This window comes from Balaenoptera borealis (assembly GCF_965194805.1).
Source record: "Balaenoptera borealis genome assembly, contig: HAP1_SCAFFOLD_2343, whole genome shotgun sequence".
NCBI lineage: Eukaryota > Metazoa > Chordata > Mammalia > Artiodactyla > Balaenopteridae > Balaenoptera > Balaenoptera borealis.
The window spans coordinates 12,817-38,762 of record NW_028121960.1 but is presented as its reverse complement, the minus strand read 5'-3'; the positions used below and the strand labels follow the sequence as shown (position 1 = coordinate 38,762).

General features: G+C 44.9%; 1 pseudogene across 1 annotated transcript; it reads left to right on the top strand.

Annotated features, from left to right (window-relative positions):
• LOC309622379 (uncharacterized protein C2orf78 pseudogene) lies at positions 1-24,276 on the top strand (annotated as a pseudogene). Its single transcript has 3 exons — positions 1-84; positions 2,974-3,723; positions 22,358-24,276. The product of its transcript is annotated as an uncharacterized protein C2orf78 pseudogene (transcript).
• The last annotated feature ends 1,670 nt before the right edge of the window (positions 24,277-25,946 follow it).

Genomic DNA, 25,946 nt, shown 5'->3' with positions numbered 1-25,946 from the left:
CTGCAGCCACTCAGACATCCTCTAGTGTTGTCTCCTCATCCCTTGTACCTGCAGTGGATGCTTCCTCTTCTCTGACCATGTCAGGTAAGAAAAGAAACTTTGGAAAGTTTTGCGTTCGATTTCTTTTGCCCCTAAATTGAGTAGGAGATTCAAAATAGCATGGAATAATGAGGGAAAGTATTGAACTACAAGTCTGGAGACCTAATTTCACTTTTGACTTTGACGTTTACTATCTGTGTGACTTTGGACAAATCACTGGCTGTCTCACAAAGCCTGTTGCTTTCCTTAACTGTTACGTTAGGATACCACATTGGGTTGATCACTCTGATCCCCTTCTTTTCCAGTATTGAGCCTTAAAGGGTACCCATGTAGAAAACGAAATCAGACACTTCTCAAGAGTGTTTCAACAGAAACATAGAAAAGCCAGGGGACATAGAAAACTAGCAATATATACCAAGATGTTTCATCTCTAATGGTCTCCCTCCACTAGGATTTCGACTAGTTGAAAAGAGAGAATAGGGAGAGAGGATGGAGAGTACTGGGCTCTACAGGGAGGCACAGAGTCGAGCGTAAGGAAGTTTAGGATGGTTTTCATTAGCACAGGCCAACAGGCACCAAGAGATGGGAGAAAATGTAAGAATGAAGAGGGAAAGCATAGAGGAGCTCTCAAGAAAAACGGAGTTTGCAATGGAATGCTGATGGGAACCAAAGATTTTCAATTAAAGCAGAAACAGCACAGAGGGAAACCTGCTCAGAGCAGGGCAAAACCAAGTTGATGGTAGCAAACCCTTACATTAACAGACTAAGAAGGAAAGTAAGGCCAGAACAGGGGATCACCGGGAAAGGCAGCTTATCAGAAAAGTCATACTCCGTTTTCTTTCTTTTATTGCCTCTCTGAATACAGTTGGCCACTTGACAGTTTTGAATATAAACATTTTAGAAATACGTTTTAGAAATGATGCCTCCTATAAACAAGCAACCACAGTGGTTATCTAGGGGGCTGCTTTTCAGTGTTTTATTCTTTCTAATTTTTAAACTAGGTAGACATTTCACCAATTCAACATTTTAAGTGATATCTTCTAAATTGAATCAGAAGGACTATTTTCCTTGGTGTGATATGTAGGTTCTAAGGCAAGGCTGCTTTTCATTTTTACAGTTATTTCCTTCCTAACACAGAGAGCACATTGATCAACAGCCATCGTTCGCTTGTAGATCTTAGCTACCGAAGAAGAAGAAGAAAAAGTCAAGCCCCACATCTCTAATTCCCCCCACTTAGGGAATTCCCTGGCGGTCCAGTGCTTAGGACTCGGTGCTTTCACGGCCAGGGCCACGCGGCGCGGCCAAAGAAACAAAACAAACAAACATCCACGTTTATCGAAAACCATATTGTGGAGTCCTGTGGATTTTCTTACATTTGAAAATCTTTTTTAATTGGATTCTAGGCATGATGGTTTTTTGAGGTTTTGGGATGCCATCTTCCTGGATGCTGAAGATGATTCTAATCTAAGTTCTAGGATAAATCCAAAAACCTTCCTGATACATTTTAAGCTTCCTTTCTGCTTATTATATAAGCTATATTCATTGAAATATATATTTCTCCTAGGCTTAATACCTCTTACTTGCTGGGTAAAAATATGAAGGAGCACAATAATGAAACTCTTTTACACTTATTATTTTGCTGTCTGCTTCGTACCGGTTTTCATTGAAATACTTGTCTATATGTGTTGTGGCTACCTATACATGCACATTTATTGCATTCTGTTGCTTGTTATGCATTTTTTACTGACATACCTTCTCTGTCTGTATGCATTGGCTAGGAATTCATTCACCTCTATCACCTCCATCGTGTTTTCTGGTTAATAGTATTCACTAAAATAGAGTGGGCAAAATTCACTTTCATAATATTGCATGGATGGTACAGAATGCCATTTGTCAGTAAATTCATTAGGCTTTGATACTTGCCACATACCCCAGTTTTCATTAATATCTATGGATTTCTTTTTCGTTAACGTAATATGCTTGTCATGATTTTTCTTTGACTTTCTAGAACTTATTGTATCTTCCTCCATATAAATCATACGCAACAGATCAGCTTATTCATCTATTAATTATTACTGCTATTATTATTGGTGGTGGTGTTATAACCACTTTATAGGTGAGTAATCTGAAGTAATCAGATAACTTTTCCCTTTCCAAAAGCACTTAAGAAATCCACTTTCGGGTAATCATTTTGAGGTAGGATGAGAAACCAGGCTTGAAGAGGGCAAAAATGACTCTTTCAATTCACCAGTTGGACTGAGCTGTACGTCACCTCTAGGTAATAGCGTGGGAACTGCACAAGCAAAGGGAGACACTGAAGACGACAATGGTAATAGCCGTACTGTTTTCTAATGGACAAAAAAAATGCCTATATTATAAGTTCTATTTCTCCTGCTTTCTGGCAGTATCATGCTCAGAGTGGAGTCCTGGCAAGGAAGTCAGGATACTTAGGTTCTGAAACCTGGTAATGATACTAACATAATGAGAGAACTTGAACAAGTCAACCCGACCTCTCTGAGCCTCAGTTTCCTTACTCACGAAATGAGACTGAGAACATCGAAGTTCTCTAAGGGCCTCCTAGTTCTAAAATGCTTCCAGTCTAGGAAATAGCATAGAAGTCAATACGAGTGCAGGCCGAAGGGAAAGACAGGGCAGGGAGAAGGTTGCTTCCAGCCTAGAGAACAATCTCTGAACCACACCACTTGGCTCTTCTGCCCGTCTGTGCCCAAGATGGGAGCACAGGCAGTTAATAGAGAAGAGTGGAAAACTGCTCAGTCCTTACAGCCATCATCAACTGTCTGATTTTGGGCTTCTCAGGAAGTAGTGATAGTAGAGGTGTCCTGATAGCAAGAACCTTCAGATGATGCCGTTCCTCAAACGTAGTGAGAATTTCTCAACCTCCCTGAGTTTTTCATGACCCTCTTGTTCTTACAGAAAATTTCCAACATCCATCTCTACTTGGAACTCTAAATTCTCTGCAGCATTCTCCTCCTGTGGTGAGCAATGCAACTTCCCTAACACGAAGTGTCTGCAACTTCTCCAGAGTCTCTGCCCCTGCCGTCAGTTCGGCATCGGCTACTGGTACCCCTTTCCAGACACTCATGGGTAGTGCCTACCTTTACCAACATTCTAGCACGACTATGTTACCTGGAGTTACGGACCACAGCCAGATCTCCACTTCAGCTGCTTCCTATCCAGGTGTTCTTGAGTGGGACATCACAGCAAGCACTGAAAAGAATTCTTCTTCACTCGGAGACTTTACTCTGGCACTCACTGACCGGCATACAGCTGCTTCCTCCATGTTTCTGGCAGCCCAGTATGATAAAACTTCAGACGCCAATAACATGGTCCCTCTACATCCATCGCTTTCTGCCAGCCTTGCTCAGGGAACACCATCTCAGATTCCAAATCAGGGGCAGAGCCGCCTGTCACTTACCTACCAGGAAGGAAGCCAGGTATATTACTATAACCAAGGCACACTGGGGTCTTTACTGTATGGAGAACTTGGCTCCTGCCCGCAATCCTATGGCTCTGTGTCATACACAGGAAGTAGGGCCTCTGTGCAACCAGAAATGGGAATGGGACTGAAGGAGATTCAGCCCACAAATATCCGACCACCAGCTTCCACCTCTGCAATCTGCCACCCTGTGTCTGCTCAACGCATCACAGAAACAAGTTTTCAAGGTGAGTACACAAACGGCAGAGAAAGTTGAAGAATGAGGTCGGCATTCAAAAATGGGGTCAAATCGACAGCTGGGAAGGGGTGTAGAGACAGGTAGAATTTAGATCCTGAGCCTTTAATAACCACTACCTTCTCTCAGTGCTCTCTGTTTTTAGACTCTATGTAAGAACACCTAGGGCTTCCCTGGTGGCGCCGTGGTTAAGAATCCGCCTGCCAATGCAATGCGGGGGACACGGGTTCGAGCCCTGGTCTGGGAAGATCCCACATGCCGTGGAACAACTAAGCCCATGTGCCACAACGACTGACCCTGCATCCTAGAGCCCGTGAGCCGCAACTACCGAAGCCCACGCGCCTAGAGCGCATGCTCCGCAACAAGAGACGCCACCGCGAGGAGAAGCCCGCACACCACAACCAAGAGCAGACCCCGCTAGCCGCCAACTAGAGAAAGCCCGTGCACAGCAATGAGAGACGCAGTGCAGCCAAAAAAATAAATACGTAGAATAAGTAAGTTCAAACAATAAATAAATACATAAACATAAATTACAAAAAAAAGAACACCTAATGCAGGTGGGAAGGTGGGAGGGCCACTGTAGAGGTCATCTATGCTACATGTACAAGAACCCCGAGAGCACACCAATCGGTACCACACTTTTCACTGCTGTAGCCGATCATTCCCCCTGTACTACCACACTGTAGCACTCCCTTCCCTCATCTACTGCTATAGTCTCTTTGGAAGGTGTTTCAGAACTCTTGTTATGAGAGTGCCAGTTGAACTGTCCTCACTTCCTTCATTTATACCAGGATTGAAGACCTTGTGGTCCGAGATCCTGTCCAGAGAGCAAGCAGGCTAAGACTCTGTCTTTGTTGATGTATTTCATCAAAAAGGACTCTACCCCCTCTCCTACTTCATGGTGTGAAGTGTTCTTAGCCTCTCGGGAAAGTGGGGAGAATGGAAAGGACCCTATATGAGAATGCTAGGCTCTGTAAAACATTTCAGGTTTTTAAAAATAAGACTCATTTTGTATTGGACTTACAACAGTCCTATGAAATACAAAGAAAGCCGAGAATCAGTGACAGGAAAGGATCACCAGTAAGAATTACAGCAGTCACCGCTTACCTCGTAGCATAGGGCACTGTCCATGATCCTTAAGAAGAGTTAGTAGAAATGCCTTGCCCATCTTGCCCCTGAACCCCTTGAAAGGTACACGACTGCTGTGTTGGTGTTTAGGGGGAGCATCTCACTTACCAGGGACTGACTTCTCCCTTGATTCCTCTGTAGTGATGGAGACTTCCCCGCTGATGAAAAATTCCCTGGGATTGCAACCTCCAAGCCAGACAGCTTTCCTATGGAATGACAGAGAACTTGTCAAGGTGAAACACCAGTCTGCGGGAGAAAGGGAGGAAGAGAATGATGGAAATCGTTTCTGGGAAACTATTCTTACATTACGTGTTGTTTGTTACCGGTAAATAAACTGAAATCTTCTTAACAGTAAAACAAAATCTAAACCACTACAGCCAATAATACAGGAGTATAACTTTTGAAAAAAATTTCTTTGGCTGCGCAGCATGTGGGATCTTAGCTCCCCAACCAGGGATTGAACCCACGCCTGCTGCATTGGAAGCGCAGAGTCTTCACCACGGGACCACCGGGGAAGTCCCAGGACTATCACTTTTAAAGGAGAAGGTACAAACCCCTCGGTTCTATGAACTGGAGATTTTTAGTAAGACGTCAATATATTTGTTGTTAGGCTCATTTTATGTTAGGCTGTCTCCCTGCACAGGATGCAGGCGCCTTGAGGATGGAAATCATATCCCTCTATAGTACGTCCCTCTTCTTTCTGCTTTGCAGTTTGCTGCTCCACTTGCTCAACCCCACCTAGTAATAACCTATACTTCCCTTGTTCCTGTTTTCCCATCTGGAAAACAGACAAAAGGCAACCAAACAACGCAAAGGTCTCAACAAATAAGGGATATCCAAAACCAGAGATGGCCAGAACTTCTGTATCCCTGATGAAACCTAGCCCGGTGTTCAATACTTAGGTATCATTAATTCATGCGTGTTGACTGAAACAGTTGAAACTCAATTCTTCCACTTCCCAGTTTAGTTTTAGTCCTCATACAAAACCTGATAATCAAATTCCTTAATGCTAGGAATCACAGTGAAAAATAGTATCTGAACTGACTTCTGTCAGATGAGTGAGAACTAAGGTTAATTCAGTGTATCTGAAGCATAGAAAGTGAGGGCAAAAGTGGCACAAGATGGGACTAGAGAAGCAGAGAGGATTCTAGACCACGCAGAGTCTTAAAGGCCAACAGTGTGTTTTCTATTCTCAAAACAATGTTTGTGAGCGATGCTTATGAGCAACGTTCCAACTTGCTTTGAAGGTCTCTTGTGTGAAGAATGGATTGAAAGGAAACAAGATATATGGACGCTAGTTAGGACCTAATCGCAACAGACAGGCAAGTTCAGTATTAGGATGTTGAGGACGAGCTGACAGATTCCAAAGAAATTCAGGAGATGAACTGAAGCGGGCTTAATGGGGTAGGAGATGGAAGAAAGGAAGGTCTTAGGGAATTCAAGGGTTTACTGCACACATGAGCAAAGTCTCAAAATTAATCATTTGAACGTACAGAGGTGGATCTCCCAAATGACACCGGTTAGGAAGCAACGGTACGCCCTTTAGAATTCCTAGAGACAACACAAATCAACTGTTTCGATGGAAAATTCGGCGGGACCCTTGATTTCCATGGGAATACAGAGAAAAGAGACACTGATCTGGCTTGCAGGTATTTAGGAAGTTGTTAGCCGGACATCACCTACTAGTATCATGTAAGTAGGCCGTCCGAAGTAGGAAGCTTAGGGGAAAAACCTGGAGGAAAACTTAAAAGCTTAAGCCACACCTCTACACTACACCACCTTTCACAATTTCTTCTCAGATAAGCATCATCCCCATCAGTGAAGAAACTCGTACCTCATAATAGGAAAAACAGGCCTAAAGATTCAATGTGTGTCTTGGGAGGTCCCATCTATGCGATATCTTCCTGGGACCAGAAAAGGCCCCAGGAAGATCAATCTCTGCACCCCTGAAAGCTTACCACCAAGGAAAATGACTAGGTCCATAGATTTCCTCCCTCAAACCAGCTTACCTCACACATAGATCATTAGCAACTCCGCCCTTACTCACATTATCACAGTCACAAGAGTGGTTAGGGAGAAAAGCACTAACCAGGGGAACTAAAACAGAGGCAATCCAGGCCAAGCTGGGCTGGTGGCAGATATCTGCTCCTTACGCTCGGGTGCATAATGCGACTCACCACAGTGCCTTTTTCACAGACCCTTTTGAACGTTTCTCCACAGAATCCAACAGCTCAAGTTAGTTCATGACGCTTCAAGGTCAACAATCGTCAAGAGAAAAACATGCAATATGTCTTACAATGTTGGATTCCTTACAAACAGGACAAGGAGATAACCATGTAGACAAAACCAGAGCATTTGAAAACATCTGTATTCTACAAACACACCAGTGAATGCTATAAATAAGGTACTATGACATAAAACAAAATGAAAACTAGATGTGAGACTGTTCTCTTCAGTGTACAGACTTCATGGCAGTTGCTGCACACTATCTAGCTACTTAGATCTTTAACTCTCTGTTCTGTTAATACCAAATGAGGCCCAAGTGTGTCAACCTGTTTCCCACAGAAACCAAAAAGTCTACATGCATCTCTTTTCTCCTGTGCCCTTTCACCTTACCTGCTCCCAATTCTCCACCAACGTCCTCCTCTTTCTCTAATTATTCTCCTCTTCATTTTGCTTGGCCTTGCCCCCAAGCATGCAAGACAGAGAGTCCTAGAGGTCCAAGATTCTAGAGTGGCTGTTTGCAAGGCGGAGGAGATTACAGTAACTGCCACACTGTATATACTTCTGTGCAAAGAAAAAGGGACAGTGTTCAGAATGTCTCTCACATATAACAAGAGCTGGAGATGGCAGGATACCTGTGTGGCCCAAGGAACTAGAGCTAGCAAATTATGGGCCAAACAATTGCAACCAAAGGCTGGAAGAGGAAAGGTCTGCAACCAGCTCTGTCTCCTAGCTCTCTGGTATTTGCTGCCAACGGGCAGAGTCTATTTCGTGAAGCATCAAGCACTGAAAAGAAGACTCCTGCTGCTGGAAGTTGACAGGAAGTAACGTCCAATGCAAGATCAAGGCTTGTCCTCGAAGCAATGCCCATAATGGAAGAAAAAAAAAAAAGAGAAAGCGGAAGAGAAACGTTAAGTCGCAAGTCCAACCTGGCCCCCAGCCTAGCCCAGCCCAAGGAAGGTAGGAGTCAAGGAGAAGAAACTAAAAGAGAAGAGCCTTGGACCACAACATTCTCCACAAGGTACACTCAACAAACTTCACCCTACTCTTGAACCAAGTTACAAAAAGAGCTTCTTAATCCCTACTTTGGCTCCTTAAAAGCTGCTATCAGTTCACTCATTAGACACATATGATTTCAGAACAACTGTAATAGTTCAAACTAGATGGCTCTTTCCTTCCTAAGGATTATTAATTAAAGAAGATCTATATAGCTCTAAGTATATGATACATAAAATAGAATACTCTGTAGAATATAAGTAACTCTTAGTTCAGTGTATTAATGAACGTCTGTAAGAAATGTGGCAATGATTTCCCTAATGGAAGAGCCTGGGGGAGGTAAATCTGTCTTCTAGGATTTCCTCCCCAGAGCTCAGAAACTCAGGTGTTGTTTTAGCTCTCCTACACTCTCTTCACCCAAGCCCGCCTTCCTGTTGGGGATCGGACCTCCCTATTGGCTCTCTCATACCTTTCAACTGCCTGCTTTGTGACATCACTCTCCTACCAAACCTACTACCACTTGGTAGAGTCTTGGGGTTTCCGTGGAGCTGTTTGGACCAGTAACCAGTGACCTCTGTACTGGACACGTGCGCCGTTCAGCTGCAGCCACTCAGACATCCTCTAGTGTTGTCTCCTCATCCCTTGTACCTGCAGTGGATGCTTCCTCTTCTCTGACCATGTCAGGTAAGAAAAGAAACTTTGGAAAGTTTTGCGTTCGATTTCTTTTGCCCCTAAATTGAGTAGGAGATTCAAAATAGCATGGAATAATGAGGGAAAGTATTGAACTACACGTCTGGAGACCTAATTTCACTTTTGACTTTGACGTTTACTATCTGTGTGACTTTGGACAAATCACTGGCTGTCTCACAAAGCCTGTTGCTTTCCTTAACTGTTACGTTAGGATACCACGTTGGGTTGATCACTCTGATCCCCTTCTTTTCCAGTATTGAGCCTTAAAGGGTACCCATGTAGAAAACGAAATCAGACACTTCTCAAGAGTGTTTCAACAGAAACATAGAAAAGCCAGGGGACATAGAAAACTAGCAATATATACCAAGATGTTTCATCTCTAATGGTCTCCCTCCACTAGGATTTCGACTAGTTGAAAAGAGAGAATAGGGAGAGAGGATGGAGAGTACTGGGCTCTACAGGGAGGCACAGAGTCGAGCGTAAGGAAGTTTAGGACGGTTTTCATTAGCACAGGCCAACAGGCACCAAGAGATGGGAGAAAATGTAAGAATGAAGAGGGAAAGCATAGAGGAGCTCTCAAGAAAAACGGAGTTTGCAATGGAATGCTGATGGGAACCAAAGATTTTCAATTAAAGCAGAAACAGCACAGAGGGAAACCTGCTCAGAGCAGGGCAAAACCAAGTTGATGGTAGCAAACCCTTACATTAACAGACTAAGAAGGAAAGTAAGGCCAGAACAGGGGATCACCAGGAAAGGCAGCTTATCAGAAAAGTCATACTCCGTTTTCTTTCTTTTATTGCCTCTCTGAATACAGTTGGCCACTTGACAGTTTTGAATATAAACATTTTAGAAATACGTTTTAGAAATGATGCCTCCTATAAACAAGCAACCACAGTGGTTATCTAGGGGGCTGCTTTTCAGTGTTTTATTCTTTCTAATTTTTAAACTAGGTAGACATTTCACCAATTCAACATTTTAAGTGATATCTTCTAAATTGAATCAGAAGGACTATTTTCCTTGGTGTGATATGTAGGTTCTAAGGCAAGGCTGCTTTTCATTTTTACAGTTATTTCCTTCCTAACACAGAGAGCACATTGATCAACAGCCATCGTTCGCTTGTAGATCTTAGCTACCGAAGAAGAAGAAGAAAAAGTCAAGCCCCACATCTCTAATTCCCCCCACTTAGGGAATTCCCTGGCGGTCCAGTGCTTAGGACTCGGTGCTTTCACGGCCAGGGCCACGCGGCGCGGCCAAAGAAACAAAACAAACAAACATCCACGTTTATCGAAAACCATATTGTGGAGTCCTGTGGATTTTCTTACATTTGAAAATCTTTTTTAATTGGATTCTAGGCATGATGGTTTTTTGAGGTTTTGGGATGCCATCTTCCTGGATGCTGAAGATGATTCTAATCTAAGTTCTAGGATAAATCCAAAAACCTTCCTGATACATTTTAAGCTTCCTTTCTGCTTATTATATAAGCTATATTCATTGAAATATATATTTCTCCTAGGCTTAATACCTCTTACTTGCTGGGTAAAAATATGAAGGAGCACAATAATGAAACTCTTTTACACTTATTATTTTGCTGTCTGCTTCGTACCGGTTTTCATTGAAATACTTGTCTATATGTGTTGTGGCTACCTATACATGCACATTTATTGCATTCTGTTGCTTGTTATGCATTTTTTACTGACATACCTTCTCTGTCTGTATGCATTGGCTAGGAATTCATTCACCTCTATCACCTCCATCGTGTTTTCTGGTTAATAGTATTCACTAAAATAGAGTGGGCAAAATTCACTTTCATAATATTGCATGGATGGTACAGAATGCCATTTGTCAGTAAATTCATTAGGCTTTGATACTTGCCACATACCCCAGTTTTCATTAATATCTATGGATTTCTTTTTCGTTAACGTAATATGCTTGTCATGATTTTTCTTTGACTTTCTAGAACTTATTGTATCTTCCTCCATATAAATCATACGCAACAGATCAGCTTATTCATCTATTAATTATTACTGCTATTATTATTGGTGGTGGTGTTATAACCACTTTATAGGTGAGTAATCTGAAGTAATCAGATAACTTTTCCCTTTCCAAAAGCACTTAAGAAATCCACTTTCGGGTAATCATTTTGAGGTAGGATGAGAAACCAGGCTTGAAGAGGGCAAAAATGACTCTTTCAATTCACCAGTTGGACTGAGCTGTACGTCACCTCTAGGTAATAGCGTGGGAACTGCACAAGCAAAGGGAGACACTGAAGACGACAATGGTAATAGCCGTACTGTTTTCTAATGGACAAAAAAAATGCCTATATTATAAGTTCTATTTCTCCTGCTTTCTGGCAGTATCATGCTCAGAGTGGAGTCCTGGCAAGGAAGTCAGGATACTTAGGTTCTGAAACCTGGTAATGATACTAACATAATGAGAGAACTTGAACAAGTCAACCCGACCTCTCTGAGCCTCAGTTTCCTTACTCACGAAATGAGACTGAGAACATCGAAGTTCTCTAAGGGCCTCCTAGTTCTAAAATGCTTCCAGTCTAGGAAATAGCATAGAAGTCAATACGAGTGCAGGCCGAAGGGAAAGACAGGGCAGGGAGAAGGTTGCTTCCAGCCTAGAGAACAATCTCTGAACCACACCACTTGGCTCTTCTGCCCGTCTGTGCCCAAGATGGGAGCACAGGCAGTTAATAGAGAAGAGTGGAAAACTGCTCAGTCCTTACAGCCATCATCAACTGTCTGATTTTGGGCTTCTCAGGAAGTAGTGATAGTAGAGGTGTCCTGATAGCAAGAACCTTCAGATGATGCCGTTCCTCAAACGTAGTGAGAATTTCTCAACCTCCCTGAGTTTTTCATGACCCTCTTGTTCTTACAGAAAATTTCCAACATCCATCTCTACTTGGAACTCTAAATTCTCTGCAGCATTCTCCTCCTGTGGTGAGCAATGCAACTTCCCTAACACGAAGTGTCTGCAACTTCTCCAGAGTCTCTGCCCCTGCCGTCAGTTCGGCATCGGCTACTGGTACCCCTTTCCAGACACTCATGGGTAGTGCCTACCTTTACCAACATTCTAGCACGACTATGTTACCTGGAGTTACGGACCACAGCCAGATCTCCACTTCAGCTGCTTCCTATCCAGGTGTTCTTGAGTGGGACATCACAGCAAGCACTGAAAAGAATTCTTCTTCACTCGGAGACTTTACTCTGGCACTCACTGACCGGCATACAGCTGCTTCCTCCATGTTTCTGGCAGCCCAGTATGATAAAACTTCAGACGCCAATAACATGGTCCCTCTACATCCATCGCTTTCTGCCAGCCTTGCTCAGGGAACACCATCTCAGATTCCAAATCAGGGGCAGAGCCGCCTGTCACTTACCTACCAGGAAGGAAGCCAGGTATATTACTATAACCAAGGCACACTGGGGTCTTTACTGTATGGAGAACTTGGCTCCTGCCCGCAATCCTATGGCTCTGTGTCATACACAGGAAGTAGGGCCTCTGTGCAACCAGAAATGGGAATGGGACTGAAGGAGATTCAGCCCACAAATATCCGACCACCAGCTTCCACCTCTGCAATCTGCCACCCTGTGTCTGCTCAACGCATCACAGAAACAAGTTTTCAAGGTGAGTACACAAACGGCAGAGAAAGTTGAAGAATGAGGTCGGCATTCAAAAATGGGGTCAAATCGACAGCTGGGAAGGGGTGTAGAGACAGGTAGAATTTAGATCCTGAGCCTTTAATAACCACTACCTTCTCTCAGTGCTCTCTGTTTTTAGACTCTATGTAAGAACACCTAGGGCTTCCCTGGTGGCGCCGTGGTTAAGAATCCGCCTGCCAATGCAATGCGGGGGACACGGGTTCGAGCCCTGGTCTGGGAAGATCCCACATGCCGTGGAACAACTAAGCCCATGTGCCACAACGACTGACCCTGCATCCTAGAGCCCGTGAGCCGCAACTACCGAAGCCCACGCGCCTAGAGCGCATGCTCCGCAACAAGAGACGCCACCGCGAGGAGAAGCCCGCACACCACAACCAAGAGCAGACCCCGCTAGCCGCCAACTAGAGAAAGCCCGTGCACAGCAATGAGAGACGCAGTGCAGCCAAAAAAATAAATACGTAGAATAAGTAAGTTCAAACAATAAATAAATACATAAACATAAATTACAAAAAAAAGAACACCTAATGCAGGTGGGAAGGTGGGAGGGCCACTGTAGAGGTCATCTATGCTACATGTACAAGAACCCCGAGAGCACACCAATCGGTACCACACTTTTCACTGCTGTAGCCGATCATTCCCCCTGTACTACCACACTGTAGCACTCCCTTCCCTCATCTACTGCTATAGTCTCTTTGGAAGGTGTTTCAGAACTCTTGTTATGAGAGTGCCAGTTGAACTGTCCTCACTTCCTTCATTTATACCAGGATTGAAGACCTTGTGGTCCGAGATCCTGTCCAGAGAGCAAGCAGGCTAAGACTCTGTCTTTGTTGATGTATTTCATCAAAAAGGACTCTACCCCCTCTCCTACTTCATGGTGTGAAGTGTTCTTAGCCTCTCGGGAAAGTGGGGAGAATGGAAAGGACCCTATATGAGAATGCTAGGCTCTGTAAAACATTTCAGGTTTTTAAAAATAAGACTCATTTTGTATTGGACTTACAACAGTCCTATGAAATACAAAGAAAGCCGAGAATCAGTGACAGGAAAGGATCACCAGTAAGAATTACAGCAGTCACCGCTTACCTCGTAGCATAGGGCACTGTCCATGATCCTTAAGAAGAGTTAGTAGAAATGCCTTGCCCATCTTGCCCCTGAACCCCTTGAAAGGTACACGACTGCTGTGTTGGTGTTTAGGGGGAGCATCTCACTTACCAGGGACTGACTTCTCCCTTGATTCCTCTGTAGTGATGGAGACTTCCCCGCTGATGAAAAATTCCCTGGGATTGCAACCTCCAAGCCAGACAGCTTTCCTATGGAATGACAGAGAACTTGTCAAGGTGAAACACCAGTCTGCGGGAGAAAGGGAGGAAGAGAATGATGGAAATCGTTTCTGGGAAACTATTCTTACATTACGTGTTGTTTGTTACCGGTAAATAAACTGAAATCTTCTTAACAGTAAAACAAAATCTAAACCACTACAGCCAATAATACAGGAGTATAACTTTTGAAAAAAATTTCTTTGGCTGCGCAGCATGTGGGATCTTAGCTCCCCAACCAGGGATTGAACCCACGCCTGCTGCATTGGAAGCGCAGAGTCTTCACCACGGGACCACCGGGGAAGTCCCAGGACTATCACTTTTAAAGGAGAAGGTACAAACCCCTCGGTTCTATGAACTGGAGATTTTTAGTAAGACGTCAATATATTTGTTGTTAGGCTCATTTTATGTTAGGCTGTCTCCCTGCACAGGATGCAGGCGCCTTGAGGATGGAAATCATATCCCTCTATAGTACGTCCCTCTTCTTTCTGCTTTGCAGTTTGCTGCTCCACTTGCTCAACCCCACCTAGTAATAACCTATACTTCCCTTGTTCCTGTTTTCCCATCTGGAAAACAGACAAAAGGCAACCAAACAACGCAAAGGTCTCAACAAATAAGGGATATCCAAAACCAGAGATGGCCAGAACTTCTGTATCCCTGATGAAACCTAGCCCGGTGTTCAATACTTAGGTATCATTAATTCATGCGTGTTGACTGAAACAGTTGAAACTCAATTCTTCCACTTCCCAGTTTAGTTTTAGTCCTCATACAAAACCTGATAATCAAATTCCTTAATGCTAGGAATCACAGTGAAAAATAGTATCTGAACTGACTTCTGTCAGATGAGTGAGAACTAAGGTTAATTCAGTGTATCTGAAGCATAGAAAGTGAGGGCAAAAGTGGCACAAGATGGGACTAGAGAAGCAGAGAGGATTCTAGACCACGCAGAGTCTTAAAGGCCAACAGTGTGTTTTCTATTCTCAAAACAATGTTTGTGAGCGATGCTTATGAGCAACGTTCCAACTTGCTTTGAAGGTCTCTTGTGTGAAGAATGGATTGAAAGGAAACAAGATATATGGACGCTAGTTAGGACCTAATCGCAACAGACAGGCAAGTTCAGTATTAGGATGTTGAGGACGAGCTGACAGATTCCAAAGAAATTCAGGAGATGAACTGAAGCGGGCTTAATGGGGTAGGAGATGGAAGAAAGGAAGGTCTTAGGGAATTCAAGGGTTTACTGCACACATGAGCAAAGTCTCAAAATTAATCATTTGAACGTACAGAGGTGGATCTCCCAAATGACACCGGTTAGGAAGCAACGGTACGCCCTTTAGAATTCCTAGAGACAACACAAATCAACTGTTTCGATGGAAAATTCGGCGGGACCCTTGATTTCCATGGGAATACAGAGAAAAGAGACACTGATCTGGCTTGCAGGTATTTAGGAAGTTGTTAGCCGGACATCACCTACTAGTATCATGTAAGTAGGCCGTCCGAAGTAGGAAGCTTAGGGGAAAAACCTGGAGGAAAACTTAAAAGCTTAAGCCACACCTCTACACTACACCACCTTTCACAATTTCTTCTCAGATAAGCATCATCCCCATCAGTGAAGAAACTCGTACCTCATAATAGGAAAAACAGGCCTAAAGATTCAATGTGTGTCTTGGGAGGTCCCATCTATGCGATATCTTCCTGGGACCAGAAAAGGCCCCAGGAAGATCAATCTCTGCACCCCTGAAAGCTTACCACCAAGGAAAATGACTAGGTCCATAGATTTCCTCCCTCAAACCAGCTTACCTCACACATAGATCATTAGCAACTCCGCCCTTACTCACATTATCACAGTCACAAGAGTGGTTAGGGAGAAAAGCACTAACCAGGGGAACTAAAACAGAGGCAATCCAGGCCAAGCTGGGCTGGTGGCAGATATCTGCTCCTTACGCTCGGGTGCATAATGCGACTCACCACAGTGCCTTTTTCACAGACCCTTTTGAACGTTTCTCCACAGAATCCAACAGCTCAAGTTAGTTCATGACGCTTCAAGGTCAACAATCGTCAAGAGAAAAACATGCAATATGTCTTACAATGTTGGATTCCTTACAAACAGGACAAGGAGATAACCATGTAGACAAAACCAGAGCATTTGAAAACATCTGTATTCTACAAACACACCAGTGAATGCTATAAATAAGGTACTATGACATAAAACAAAATGAAAACTAGATGTGAGACTGTTCTCTTCAGTGTACAGACTTCATGGCAGTTGCTGCACACTATCTAGCTACTTAGATCTTTAACTCTCTGTTCTGTTAATACCAAATGAGGCCCAAGTGTGTCAACCTGTTTCCCACAGAAACCAAAAAGTCTACATGCATCTCTTTTCTCCTGTGCCCTTTCACCTTACCTGCTCCCAATTCTCCACCAACGTCCTCCTCTTTCTCTAATTATTCTCCTCTTCATTTTGCTTGGCCTTGCCCCCAAGCATGCAAGACAGAGAGTCCTAGAGGTCCAAGATTCTAGAGTGGCTGTTTGCAAGGCGGAGGAGATTACAGTAACTGCCACACTGTATATACTTCTGTGCAAAGAAAAAGGGACAGTGTTCAGAATGTCTCTCACATATAACAAGAGCTGGAGATGGCAGGATACCTGTGTGGCCCAAGGAACTAGAGCTAGCAAATTATGGGCCAAACAATTGCAACCAAAGGCTGGAAGAGGAAAGGTCTGCAACCAGCTCTGTCTCCTAGCTCTCTGGTATTTGCTGCCAACGGGCAGAGTCTATTTCGTGAAGCATCAAGCACTGAAAAGAAGACTCCTGCTGCTGGAAGTTGACAGGAAGTAACGTCCAATGCAAGATCAAGGCTTGTCCTCGAAGCAATGCCCATAATGGAAGAAAAAAAAAAAAGAGAAAGCGGAAGAGAAACGTTAAGTCGCAAGTCCAACCTGGCCCCCAGCCTAGCCCAGCCCAAGGAAGGTAGGAGTCAAGGAGAAGAAACTAAAAGAGAAGAGCCTTGGACCACAACATTCTCCACAAGGTACACTCAACAAACTTCACCCTACTCTTGAACCAAGTTACAAAAAGAGCTTCTTAATCCCTACTTTGGCTCCTTAAAAGCTGCTATCAGTTCACTCATTAGACACATATGATTTCAGAACAACTGTAATAGTTCAAACTAGATGGCTCTTTCCTTCCTAAGGATTATTAATTAAAGAAGATCTATATAGCTCTAAGTATATGATACATAAAATAGAATACTCTGTAGAATATAAGTAACTCTTAGTTCAGTGTATTAATGAACGTCTGTAAGAAATGTGGCAATGATTTCCCTAATGGAAGAGCCTGGGGGAGGTAAATCTGTCTTCTAGGATTTCCTCCCCAGAGCTCAGAAACTCAGGTGTTGTTTTAGCTCTCCTACACTCTCTTCACCCAAGCCCGCCTTCCTGTTGGGGATCGGACCTCCCTATTGGCTCTCTCATACCTTTCAACTGCCTGCTTTGTGACATCACTCTCCTACCAAACCTACTACCACTTGGTAGAGTCTTGGGGTTTCCGTGGAGCTGTTTGGACCAGTAACCAGTGACCTCTGTACTGGACACGTGCGCCGTTCAGCTGCAGCCACTCAGACATCCTCTAGTGTTGTCTCCTCATCCCTTGTACCTGCAGTGGATGCTTCCTCTTCTCTGACCATGTCAGGTAAGAAAAGAAACTTTGGAAAGTTTTGCGTTCGATTTCTTTTGCCCCTAAATTGAGTAGGAGATTCAAAATAGCATGGAATAATGAGGGAAAGTATTGAACTACACGTCTGGAGACCTAATTTCACTTTTGACTTTGACGTTTACTATCTGTGTGACTTTGGACAAATCACTGGCTGTCTCACAAAGCCTGTTGCTTTCCTTAACTGTTACGTTAGGATACCACGTTGGGTTGATCACTCTGATCCCCTTCTTTTCCAGTATTGAGCCTTAAAGGGTACCCATGTAGAAAACGAAATCAGACACTTCTCAAGAGTGTTTCAACAGAAACATAGAAAAGCCAGGGGACATAGAAAACTAGCAATATATACCAAGATGTTTCATCTCTAATGGTCTCCCTCCACTAGGATTTCGACTAGTTGAAAAGAGAGAATAGGGAGAGAGGATGGAGAGTACTGGGCTCTACAGGGAGGCACAGAGTCGAGCGTAAGGAAGTTTAGGACGGTTTTCATTAGCACAGGCCAACAGGCACCAAGAGATGGGAGAAAATGTAAGAATGAAGAGGGAAAGCATAGAGGAGCTCTCAAGAAAAACGGAGTTTGCAATGGAATGCTGATGGGAACCAAAGATTTTCAATTAAAGCAGAAACAGCACAGAGGGAAACCTGCTCAGAGCAGGGCAAAACCAAGTTGATGGTAGCAAACCCTTACATTAACAGACTAAGAAGGAAAGTAAGGCCAGAACAGGGGATCACCAGGAAAGGCAGCTTATCAGAAAAGTCATACTCCGTTTTCTTTCTTTTATTGCCTCTCTGAATACAGTTGGCCACTTGACAGTTTTGAATATAAACATTTTAGAAATACGTTTTAGAAATGATGCCTCCTATAAACAAGCAACCACAGTGGTTATCTAGGGGGCTGCTTTTCAGTGTTTTATTCTTTCTAATTTTTAAACTAGGTAGACATTTCACCAATTCAACATTTTAAGTGATATCTTCTAAATTGAATCAGAAGGACTATTTTCCTTGGTGTGATATGTAGGTTCTAAGGCAAGGCTGCTTTTCATTTTTACAGTTATTTCCTTCCTAACACAGAGAGCACATTGATCAACAGCCATCGTTCGCTTGTAGATCTTAGCTACCGAAGAAGAAGAAGAAAAAGTCAAGCCCCACATCTCTAATTCCCCCCACTTAGGGAATTCCCTGGCGGTCCAGTGCTTAGGACTCGGTGCTTTCACGGCCAGGGCCACGCGGCGCGGCCAAAGAAACAAAACAAACAAACATCCACGTTTATCGAAAACCATATTGTGGAGTCCTGTGGATTTTCTTACATTTGAAAATCTTTTTTAATTGGATTCTAGGCATGATGGTTTTTTGAGGTTTTGGGATGCCATCTTCCTGGATGCTGAAGATGATTCTAATCTAAGTTCTAGGATAAATCCAAAAACCTTCCTGATACATTTTAAGCTTCCTTTCTGCTTATTATATAAGCTATATTCATTGAAATATATATTTCTCCTAGGCTTAATACCTCTTACTTGCTGGGTAAAAATATGAAGGAGCACAATAATGAAACTCTTTTACACTTATTATTTTGCTGTCTGCTTCGTACCGGTTTTCATTGAAATACTTGTCTATATGTGTTGTGGCTACCTATACATGCACATTTATTGCATTCTGTTGCTTGTTATGCATTTTTTACTGACATACCTTCTCTGTCTGTATGCATTGGCTAGGAATTCATTCACCTCTATCACCTCCATCGTGTTTTCTGGTTAATAGTATTCACTAAAATAGAGTGGGCAAAATTCACTTTCATAATATTGCATGGATGGTACAGAATGCCATTTGTCAGTAAATTCATTAGGCTTTGATACTTGCCACATACCCCAGTTTTCATTAATATCTATGGATTTCTTTTTCGTTAACGTAATATGCTTGTCATGATTTTTCTTTGACTTTCTAGAACTTATTGTATCTTCCTCCATATAAATCATACGCAACAGATCAGCTTATTCATCTATTAATTATTACTGCTATTATTATTGGTGGTGGTGTTATAACCACTTTATAGGTGAGTAATCTGAAGTAATCAGATAACTTTTCCCTTTCCAAAAGCACTTAAGAAATCCACTTTCGGGTAATCATTTTGAGGTAGGATGAGAAACCAGGCTTGAAGAGGGCAAAAATGACTCTTTCAATTCACCAGTTGGACTGAGCTGTACGTCACCTCTAGGTAATAGCGTGGGAACTGCACAAGCAAAGGGAGACACTGAAGACGACAATGGTAATAGCCGTACTGTTTTCTAATGGACAAAAAAAATGCCTATATTATAAGTTCTATTTCTCCTGCTTTCTGGCAGTATCATGCTCAGAGTGGAGTCCTGGCAAGGAAGTCAGGATACTTAGGTTCTGAAACCTGGTAATGATACTAACATAATGAGAGAACTTGAACAAGTCAACCCGACCTCTCTGAGCCTCAGTTTCCTTACTCACGAAATGAGACTGAGAACATCGAAGTTCTCTAAGGGCCTCCTAGTTCTAAAATGCTTCCAGTCTAGGAAATAGCATAGAAGTCAATACGAGTGCAGGCCGAAGGGAAAGACAGGGCAGGGAGAAGGTTGCTTCCAGCCTAGAGAACAATCTCTGAACCACACCACTTGGCTCTTCTGCCCGTCTGTGCCCAAGATGGGAGCACAGGCAGTTAATAGAGAAGAGTGGAAAACTGCTCAGTCCTTACAGCCATCATCAACTGTCTGATTTTGGGCTTCTCAGGAAGTAGTGATAGTAGAGGTGTCCTGATAGCAAGAACCTTCAGATGATGCCGTTCCTCAAACGTAGTGAGAATTTCTCAACCTCCCTGAGTTTTTCATGACCCTCTTGTTCTTACAGAAAATTTCCAACATCCATCTCTACTTGGAACTCTAAATTCTCTGCAGCATTCTCCTCCTGTGGTGAGCAATGCAACTTCCCTAACACGAAGTGTCTGCAACTTCTCCAGAGTCTCTGCCCCTGCCGTCAGTTCGGCATCGGCTACTGGTACCCCTTTCCAGACACTCATGGGTAGTGCCTACCTTTACCAACATTCTAGCACGACTATGTTATCTGGAGTTACTGACCACAGCCAGATCTCCACTTCAGCTGCTTCCTATCCAGGTGTTCTTGAGTGGGACATCACAGCAAGCACTGAAAAGAATTCTTCTTCACTCGGAGACTTTACTCTGGCACTCACTGACCGCCACACAGCTGCCTCCTCCATGTTTCTGGCAGCCCAGGATGATAAAACTTCAGACGCCAAGAACATGGTCCCTCTACATCCATCGCTTTCTGCCAGCCTTGCTCAGGGAACACCATCTCAGATTCCAAATCAGGGGCAGAGCCGCCTGTCACTTCCCTGCCAGGAAGGAAGCCAGGTATATTACTGTAACCAAGGCACACTGGGGTCTTTACTGTATGGAGAACTTGGCTCCTGCCCGCAATCCTACGGCTCGGCGTCATACACAGGAAGTCGGGCCTCTGGGCAACCAGAAATGGGAATGGGACTGAAGGAGATTCAGCCCACAAATATCCGACCACCAGCTTCCACCTCTGCAGTCTGCCACCCTGTGTCTGCTCAACGCATCACAGAAACAAGTTTTCAAGGTGAGTATAACAAACGCCAGAGAAAGTTGAAGAATGAGGTCGGCATTCAAAAATGGGGTCAAATCGACAGCTGGGAAGGGGTGTAGAGGCAGGTAGAATTTAGATCCTGAGCCTTTAATAACCACTACCTTCGCTCAGTGCCCTCTGTTTTTAGACTCTATATGAGAACACCTAGGGCTTCCCTGGTGGCGCCGTGGTTAAGAATCCGCCTGCCAATGCAATGCGGGGGACACGGGTTCGAGCCCTGGTCTGCGAAGATCCCACATGCCGTGCAGCAACTAAGCGCATGTGCCACAACGACGGAGCCTGCATTCTAGAGCCCGTGAGCCTCAACTACCGAAGCCCACGTGCCTACAGCCCATGCTCCGCAACAAGAGAAGCCACCGCGATGAGAAGCCCGCACACCGCAACCAAGAGTAGCCCCCGCTAGCCGCCAACTAGAGAAAGCCCGTGCACAGCAATGAGAGACCCAGTGCAGCCAAAAAAATAAATACGTAGAATAAATAAGTTCAAACAGTAAATAAATACATAAACATAAATTACAAAAAAAAGAACACCTAATGCAGGTGGGAAGGTGGGAGGGCCACTGTAGAGGTCATCTATGCTACATGTACAAGAACCCCGAGAGCACACCAATCGGTACCACACTTTTCACTGCTGTAGCCGATCATTCCCCCTGTACTGCCACACTGTAGCACTCCCTTCCCTCATCTACTGCTATAGTCTCTTCGGAAGGTGTTTCAGAACTCTTGTTATGAGAGTGCCAGTTGAACTGTCCTCACTTCCTTCATTTATACCAGGATTGAAGACCTTGTGGTCCGAGATCCTGTCCAGAGAGCAAGCAGGCTAAGACTCTGTCTTTGTTGATGTATTTCATCAGCAAGGGCTCTACCCCCTCTCCTAGTTCATGGTGTGACGTGTTCTTGGCCTCTCGGGAAAGTGGGGAGAATGGAAAGGACCCTATATGAGAATGCTAGGCTTTGTAAAACATTTCAGGTTTTTAAAAATAAGACTCATTTTGTATTGGACTTATAACAGTCCTATGAAATACAAAGCGAGCCGAGAATCAGCGACAGGAAAGGCTCACCAGTAAGAATTACAACAGTCACCGCTTACCTCGTAGCATAGGGCACCGTCCGTGATCCTTAAGAAGAGTTAGTAGAAATGCCTTGCCCATCTTGCCCCTGAACCCCTTGAAAGGTACACGACTGCTGTGTTGGTGTTTAGGGGGAGCATCTCACTTACCAGGGACTGACTTCTCCCTTGATCCCTTTGTAGGGATGGAGACCTCCCCCCTGGTGATGAAAAATTCCCTGGGATTGCAACCTCCAAGCCAGACGTTTTGTGTGACACAAAGTCAAGAACTCCCCAAGTCCTGCAGTAGCAGAAACAGCCACATACTTGAGAGTAACCCACCATCTGAACTTGGGGACATTTCAGTGACAGCTCCAGTCCAGAGTGCCAGGCGTCTCCTGGCCCTGCCTCCAGCTCCAAGCCAGGGACAAATAGAGAGTAAGCACGTGGATGATATCAAAACCAAGCTTTCAAAGCCTCTGGATGCCTACCAGATCCCAACAGAGAACCAAGATCCTCCACTACTCCCTTTAGGAATCCCTGATATTCACCAGCCGCTGGCCTGCACCGATCCCCTCAGCCAAGAGGAGCAGCCTGGTTCTGAAAATGCTGATCTGGGAGAGAACAGCCGGAGTCGTCAGGACCTAGGGACACTTGAAAATGGGATTGAACCTAGCAGTGGTCTTGCAGACATTACTACACTGGCGGAGGATATTCACCTTCCCCAGCTCTTTAATCCTTTGAAAGATCTTGATCAATCCCAAGGTCCCAACGTGATCAAAGCTAAAGACACCAGAGCCATTAAGGTGAATCCGGTGCAGGAAAAGCCAAGTGTCATAAAGGTTCCCTCTGATCAACCCAGGAAGAACAAACAGAAAGCCTCTGAGCCTATCAGTGGCGCTCCCAAGGCCAAAATCCAGCCAAAGAATCCAGAGTGCCTGTTAGGGGGAGAAGTGGTTATATGCCACGCTGCAGTCAGTGACAGGGCTCCTGTGAACACGGCCAAGCACTCTCAAGGCAAACCTCAGAAAGCTGCATCCAGAAAGATCAGCAAAACTAAGAGCCACGGGCAGGAAAAGACCAAAAGGACCAGAGGGAGAAACAAGGCTGAGGAGAACAAGCAGTCAGGGAACAAAGTCAAGGCAGAAGAGAAGCCAGCAATCCCCCACACGAAGCGAAAGGAACACCAAACTGAGCTTCTCCAACAGAGCTTTCAAAAGCCTCGAACCTCCCTTGGCGTGCGCATGCTGGAGTCTGTGAAGGTTCTTCATGCGCTGGGGAAGAAGAATGAGACGAAAACTGGGCTCTCTTCCTGTCGGCTCTTGGGAAAGTCAAGCAACCCCAAAGACCCCCAGCCACCCCCAGCTATCCAGCCATGGCGGCATACCCCACGTGAGGGGAAGGGTCCTGAGAAAACGCAAGTCCAAGCCCAGAAACCAGACAGCAGTGCTGAAACAGAGTGTCCGTCTCCAGCCCAGTATGAGCGGCCTCCTCCTGGGAAGGTCAAGTTGATACCTCTGCCTTTTTCTGCCTGGGACAAGCCTCAAGCTCGACCCGCTCCTCGGAGGCCACAGTCTCTGGCCTCACATCGGCCTGCTGGGGCTTACCGTGCCCAGCCTGGTTCTACTGACTCAGCTCAACCTGCTGCAGCCAATTCATCCCACCAGCCAGCTCCTGCCTCTTTGCCAGGCCCCGCCAAACCAGCTCAGCCAACTGTGACCAACCCAACCCAACCGGCTTGGCCCAACCATACCCAGCCTCGTGTCCCTCAGTCTGCTGCTCCTAGGCCTGCACCCTCCAAAACTTCATCTGGCGCTCCTCTCCAGCGGGAGCCTGTTCCCCCTGCTGTGAATAAGCGCCAGTCCCCACCCAAGCTCCAAACCCAATTTCTACTCCAAGACTTCAGCAAGCAACGAGTTCCATGGAGGGAACCCAACGTGCCTGAGCCAGTCATGTCAAAGCCCATCGAACAAGAGCAGAGGCCAGAGCGAGAGGCCATGAAGAGGCGGGCTCAACAACAACGGGAGAATGCTGCCAGATACACCTCTTCGGGCAAGCTGCAATTTTTCACCGAGAGGGAAAACGAAATGGAAATTGCCGACTACTACGGATACGTCAAGTGAGAGCTGCTAGGATTCTTGGTGCCACCTTGGCTACCAGCTGTTCTTCCATACACAGGTAAGACAGGTATAGAACTGAGTAAGTAAATGGAATACAATTAATAGACGAGTAACAAACCTTTCGAATTTTCAGATGCTGCTAACTGGGGCGTGAGAAAGGAAGGACTGAAAGTTGGATGGGAGAATGAAGGAAAGGGGTAAAAACTGAGCAAAGAGGAAGGAACTTGGCCCAGGGCTAGGAAGGCCAAAAGAGACGTATGGATTTAGGAAAGGAAGCAGGAGCGAGGATGAAATGGCAGAAGTAAAAAGCAGGGTCAGAGGTCTGGGTTGAAAGAACACAATTGGAGTAGAGTTGAAGGTGACAGAAGATGAGTCTAGGTTTACTAGGAGAAATAGAAAAAGTCTCTCGGGGACGCTGGCCTTAAGTCTCACAACCACCAGATAGGTATTTCAGAAAACAAGAGGTTCAGGACACATCTCTGAAAGGTCTGAGTTGCCTTATTCAGGTGTGACTGTAGTGGGGGAATAGGGAAATCTACCAGAGAAGTGGCTAGGGCTCAGAGTTATCCTAGGGGCAGCTGACGACAGGGGCAGAGCCAAGGGAACTGCTGGATCAGGAGGCCCACGAACAAAGCAGGGGCATAGCCGCCTGTCACTTCCCTGCCAGGAAGGAAGCCAGGTATATTACTATAACCAAGGCACACTGGGGTCTTTACTGTATGGAGAACTTGGCTCCTGCCCGCAATCCTACGGCTCGGCGTCACACACAGGAAGTAGGGCCTCTGGGCAACCAGAAATGGGAATGGGACTGAAGGAGATTCAGCCCACAAATATCCGACCACCAGCTTCCACCTCTGCAGTCTGCCACCCTGTGTCTGCTCAACGCATCACAGAAACAAGTTTTCAAGGTGAGTATACAGACGGCAGAGAAAAGTTGAACAATGAGGTCAGCATTCAAAAATGGGGTCAAATCGACAGCTGGGAAGGGGTGTAGAGACAGGTAGAATTTAGATCCTGAGCCTTTAATAACCACTACCTTCTCTCAGTGCTCTCTGTTTTTAGACTCTATATGAGAACACCTAGGGCTTCCCTGGTGGCGCCTGCCAATGCAGGGGACACGGGTTCGAGCCCTGGTCTGCGAAGATCCCACATGCCGTGCAGCAACTAAGCGCATGTGCCACAACGACGGAGCCTGCATTCTAGAGCCCGTGAGCCTCAACTACCGAAGCCCACGTGCCTACAGCCCATGCTCCGCAACAAGAGAAGCCACCGCGATGAGATGCCCGCACACCGCAACCGAGAGTAGCCCCCGCTAGCCGCCAACTAGAGAAAGCCCGTGCACAGCAATGAGAGACCCAGTGCGGCCAAAAAAATAAATACGTAGAATAAATAAGTTCAAACAGTAAATAAATACATAAACATAAATTACAAAAAAAAAGAACACCTAATGCAGGTGGGAAGGTGCGAGGGCCACTGTAGAGGTCATCTATGCTACATGTACAAGAACCCCGAGAGCACACCAATCGGTACCACACTTTTCACTGCTGTAGCCGATCATTCCCCCTGTACTGCCACACTGTAGCACTCCCTTCCCTCATCTACTGCTATAGTCTCTTTGGAAGGTGTTTCCGAACTCTTGTTATCAGAGTGCCAGTTGAACTGTCCTCACTTCC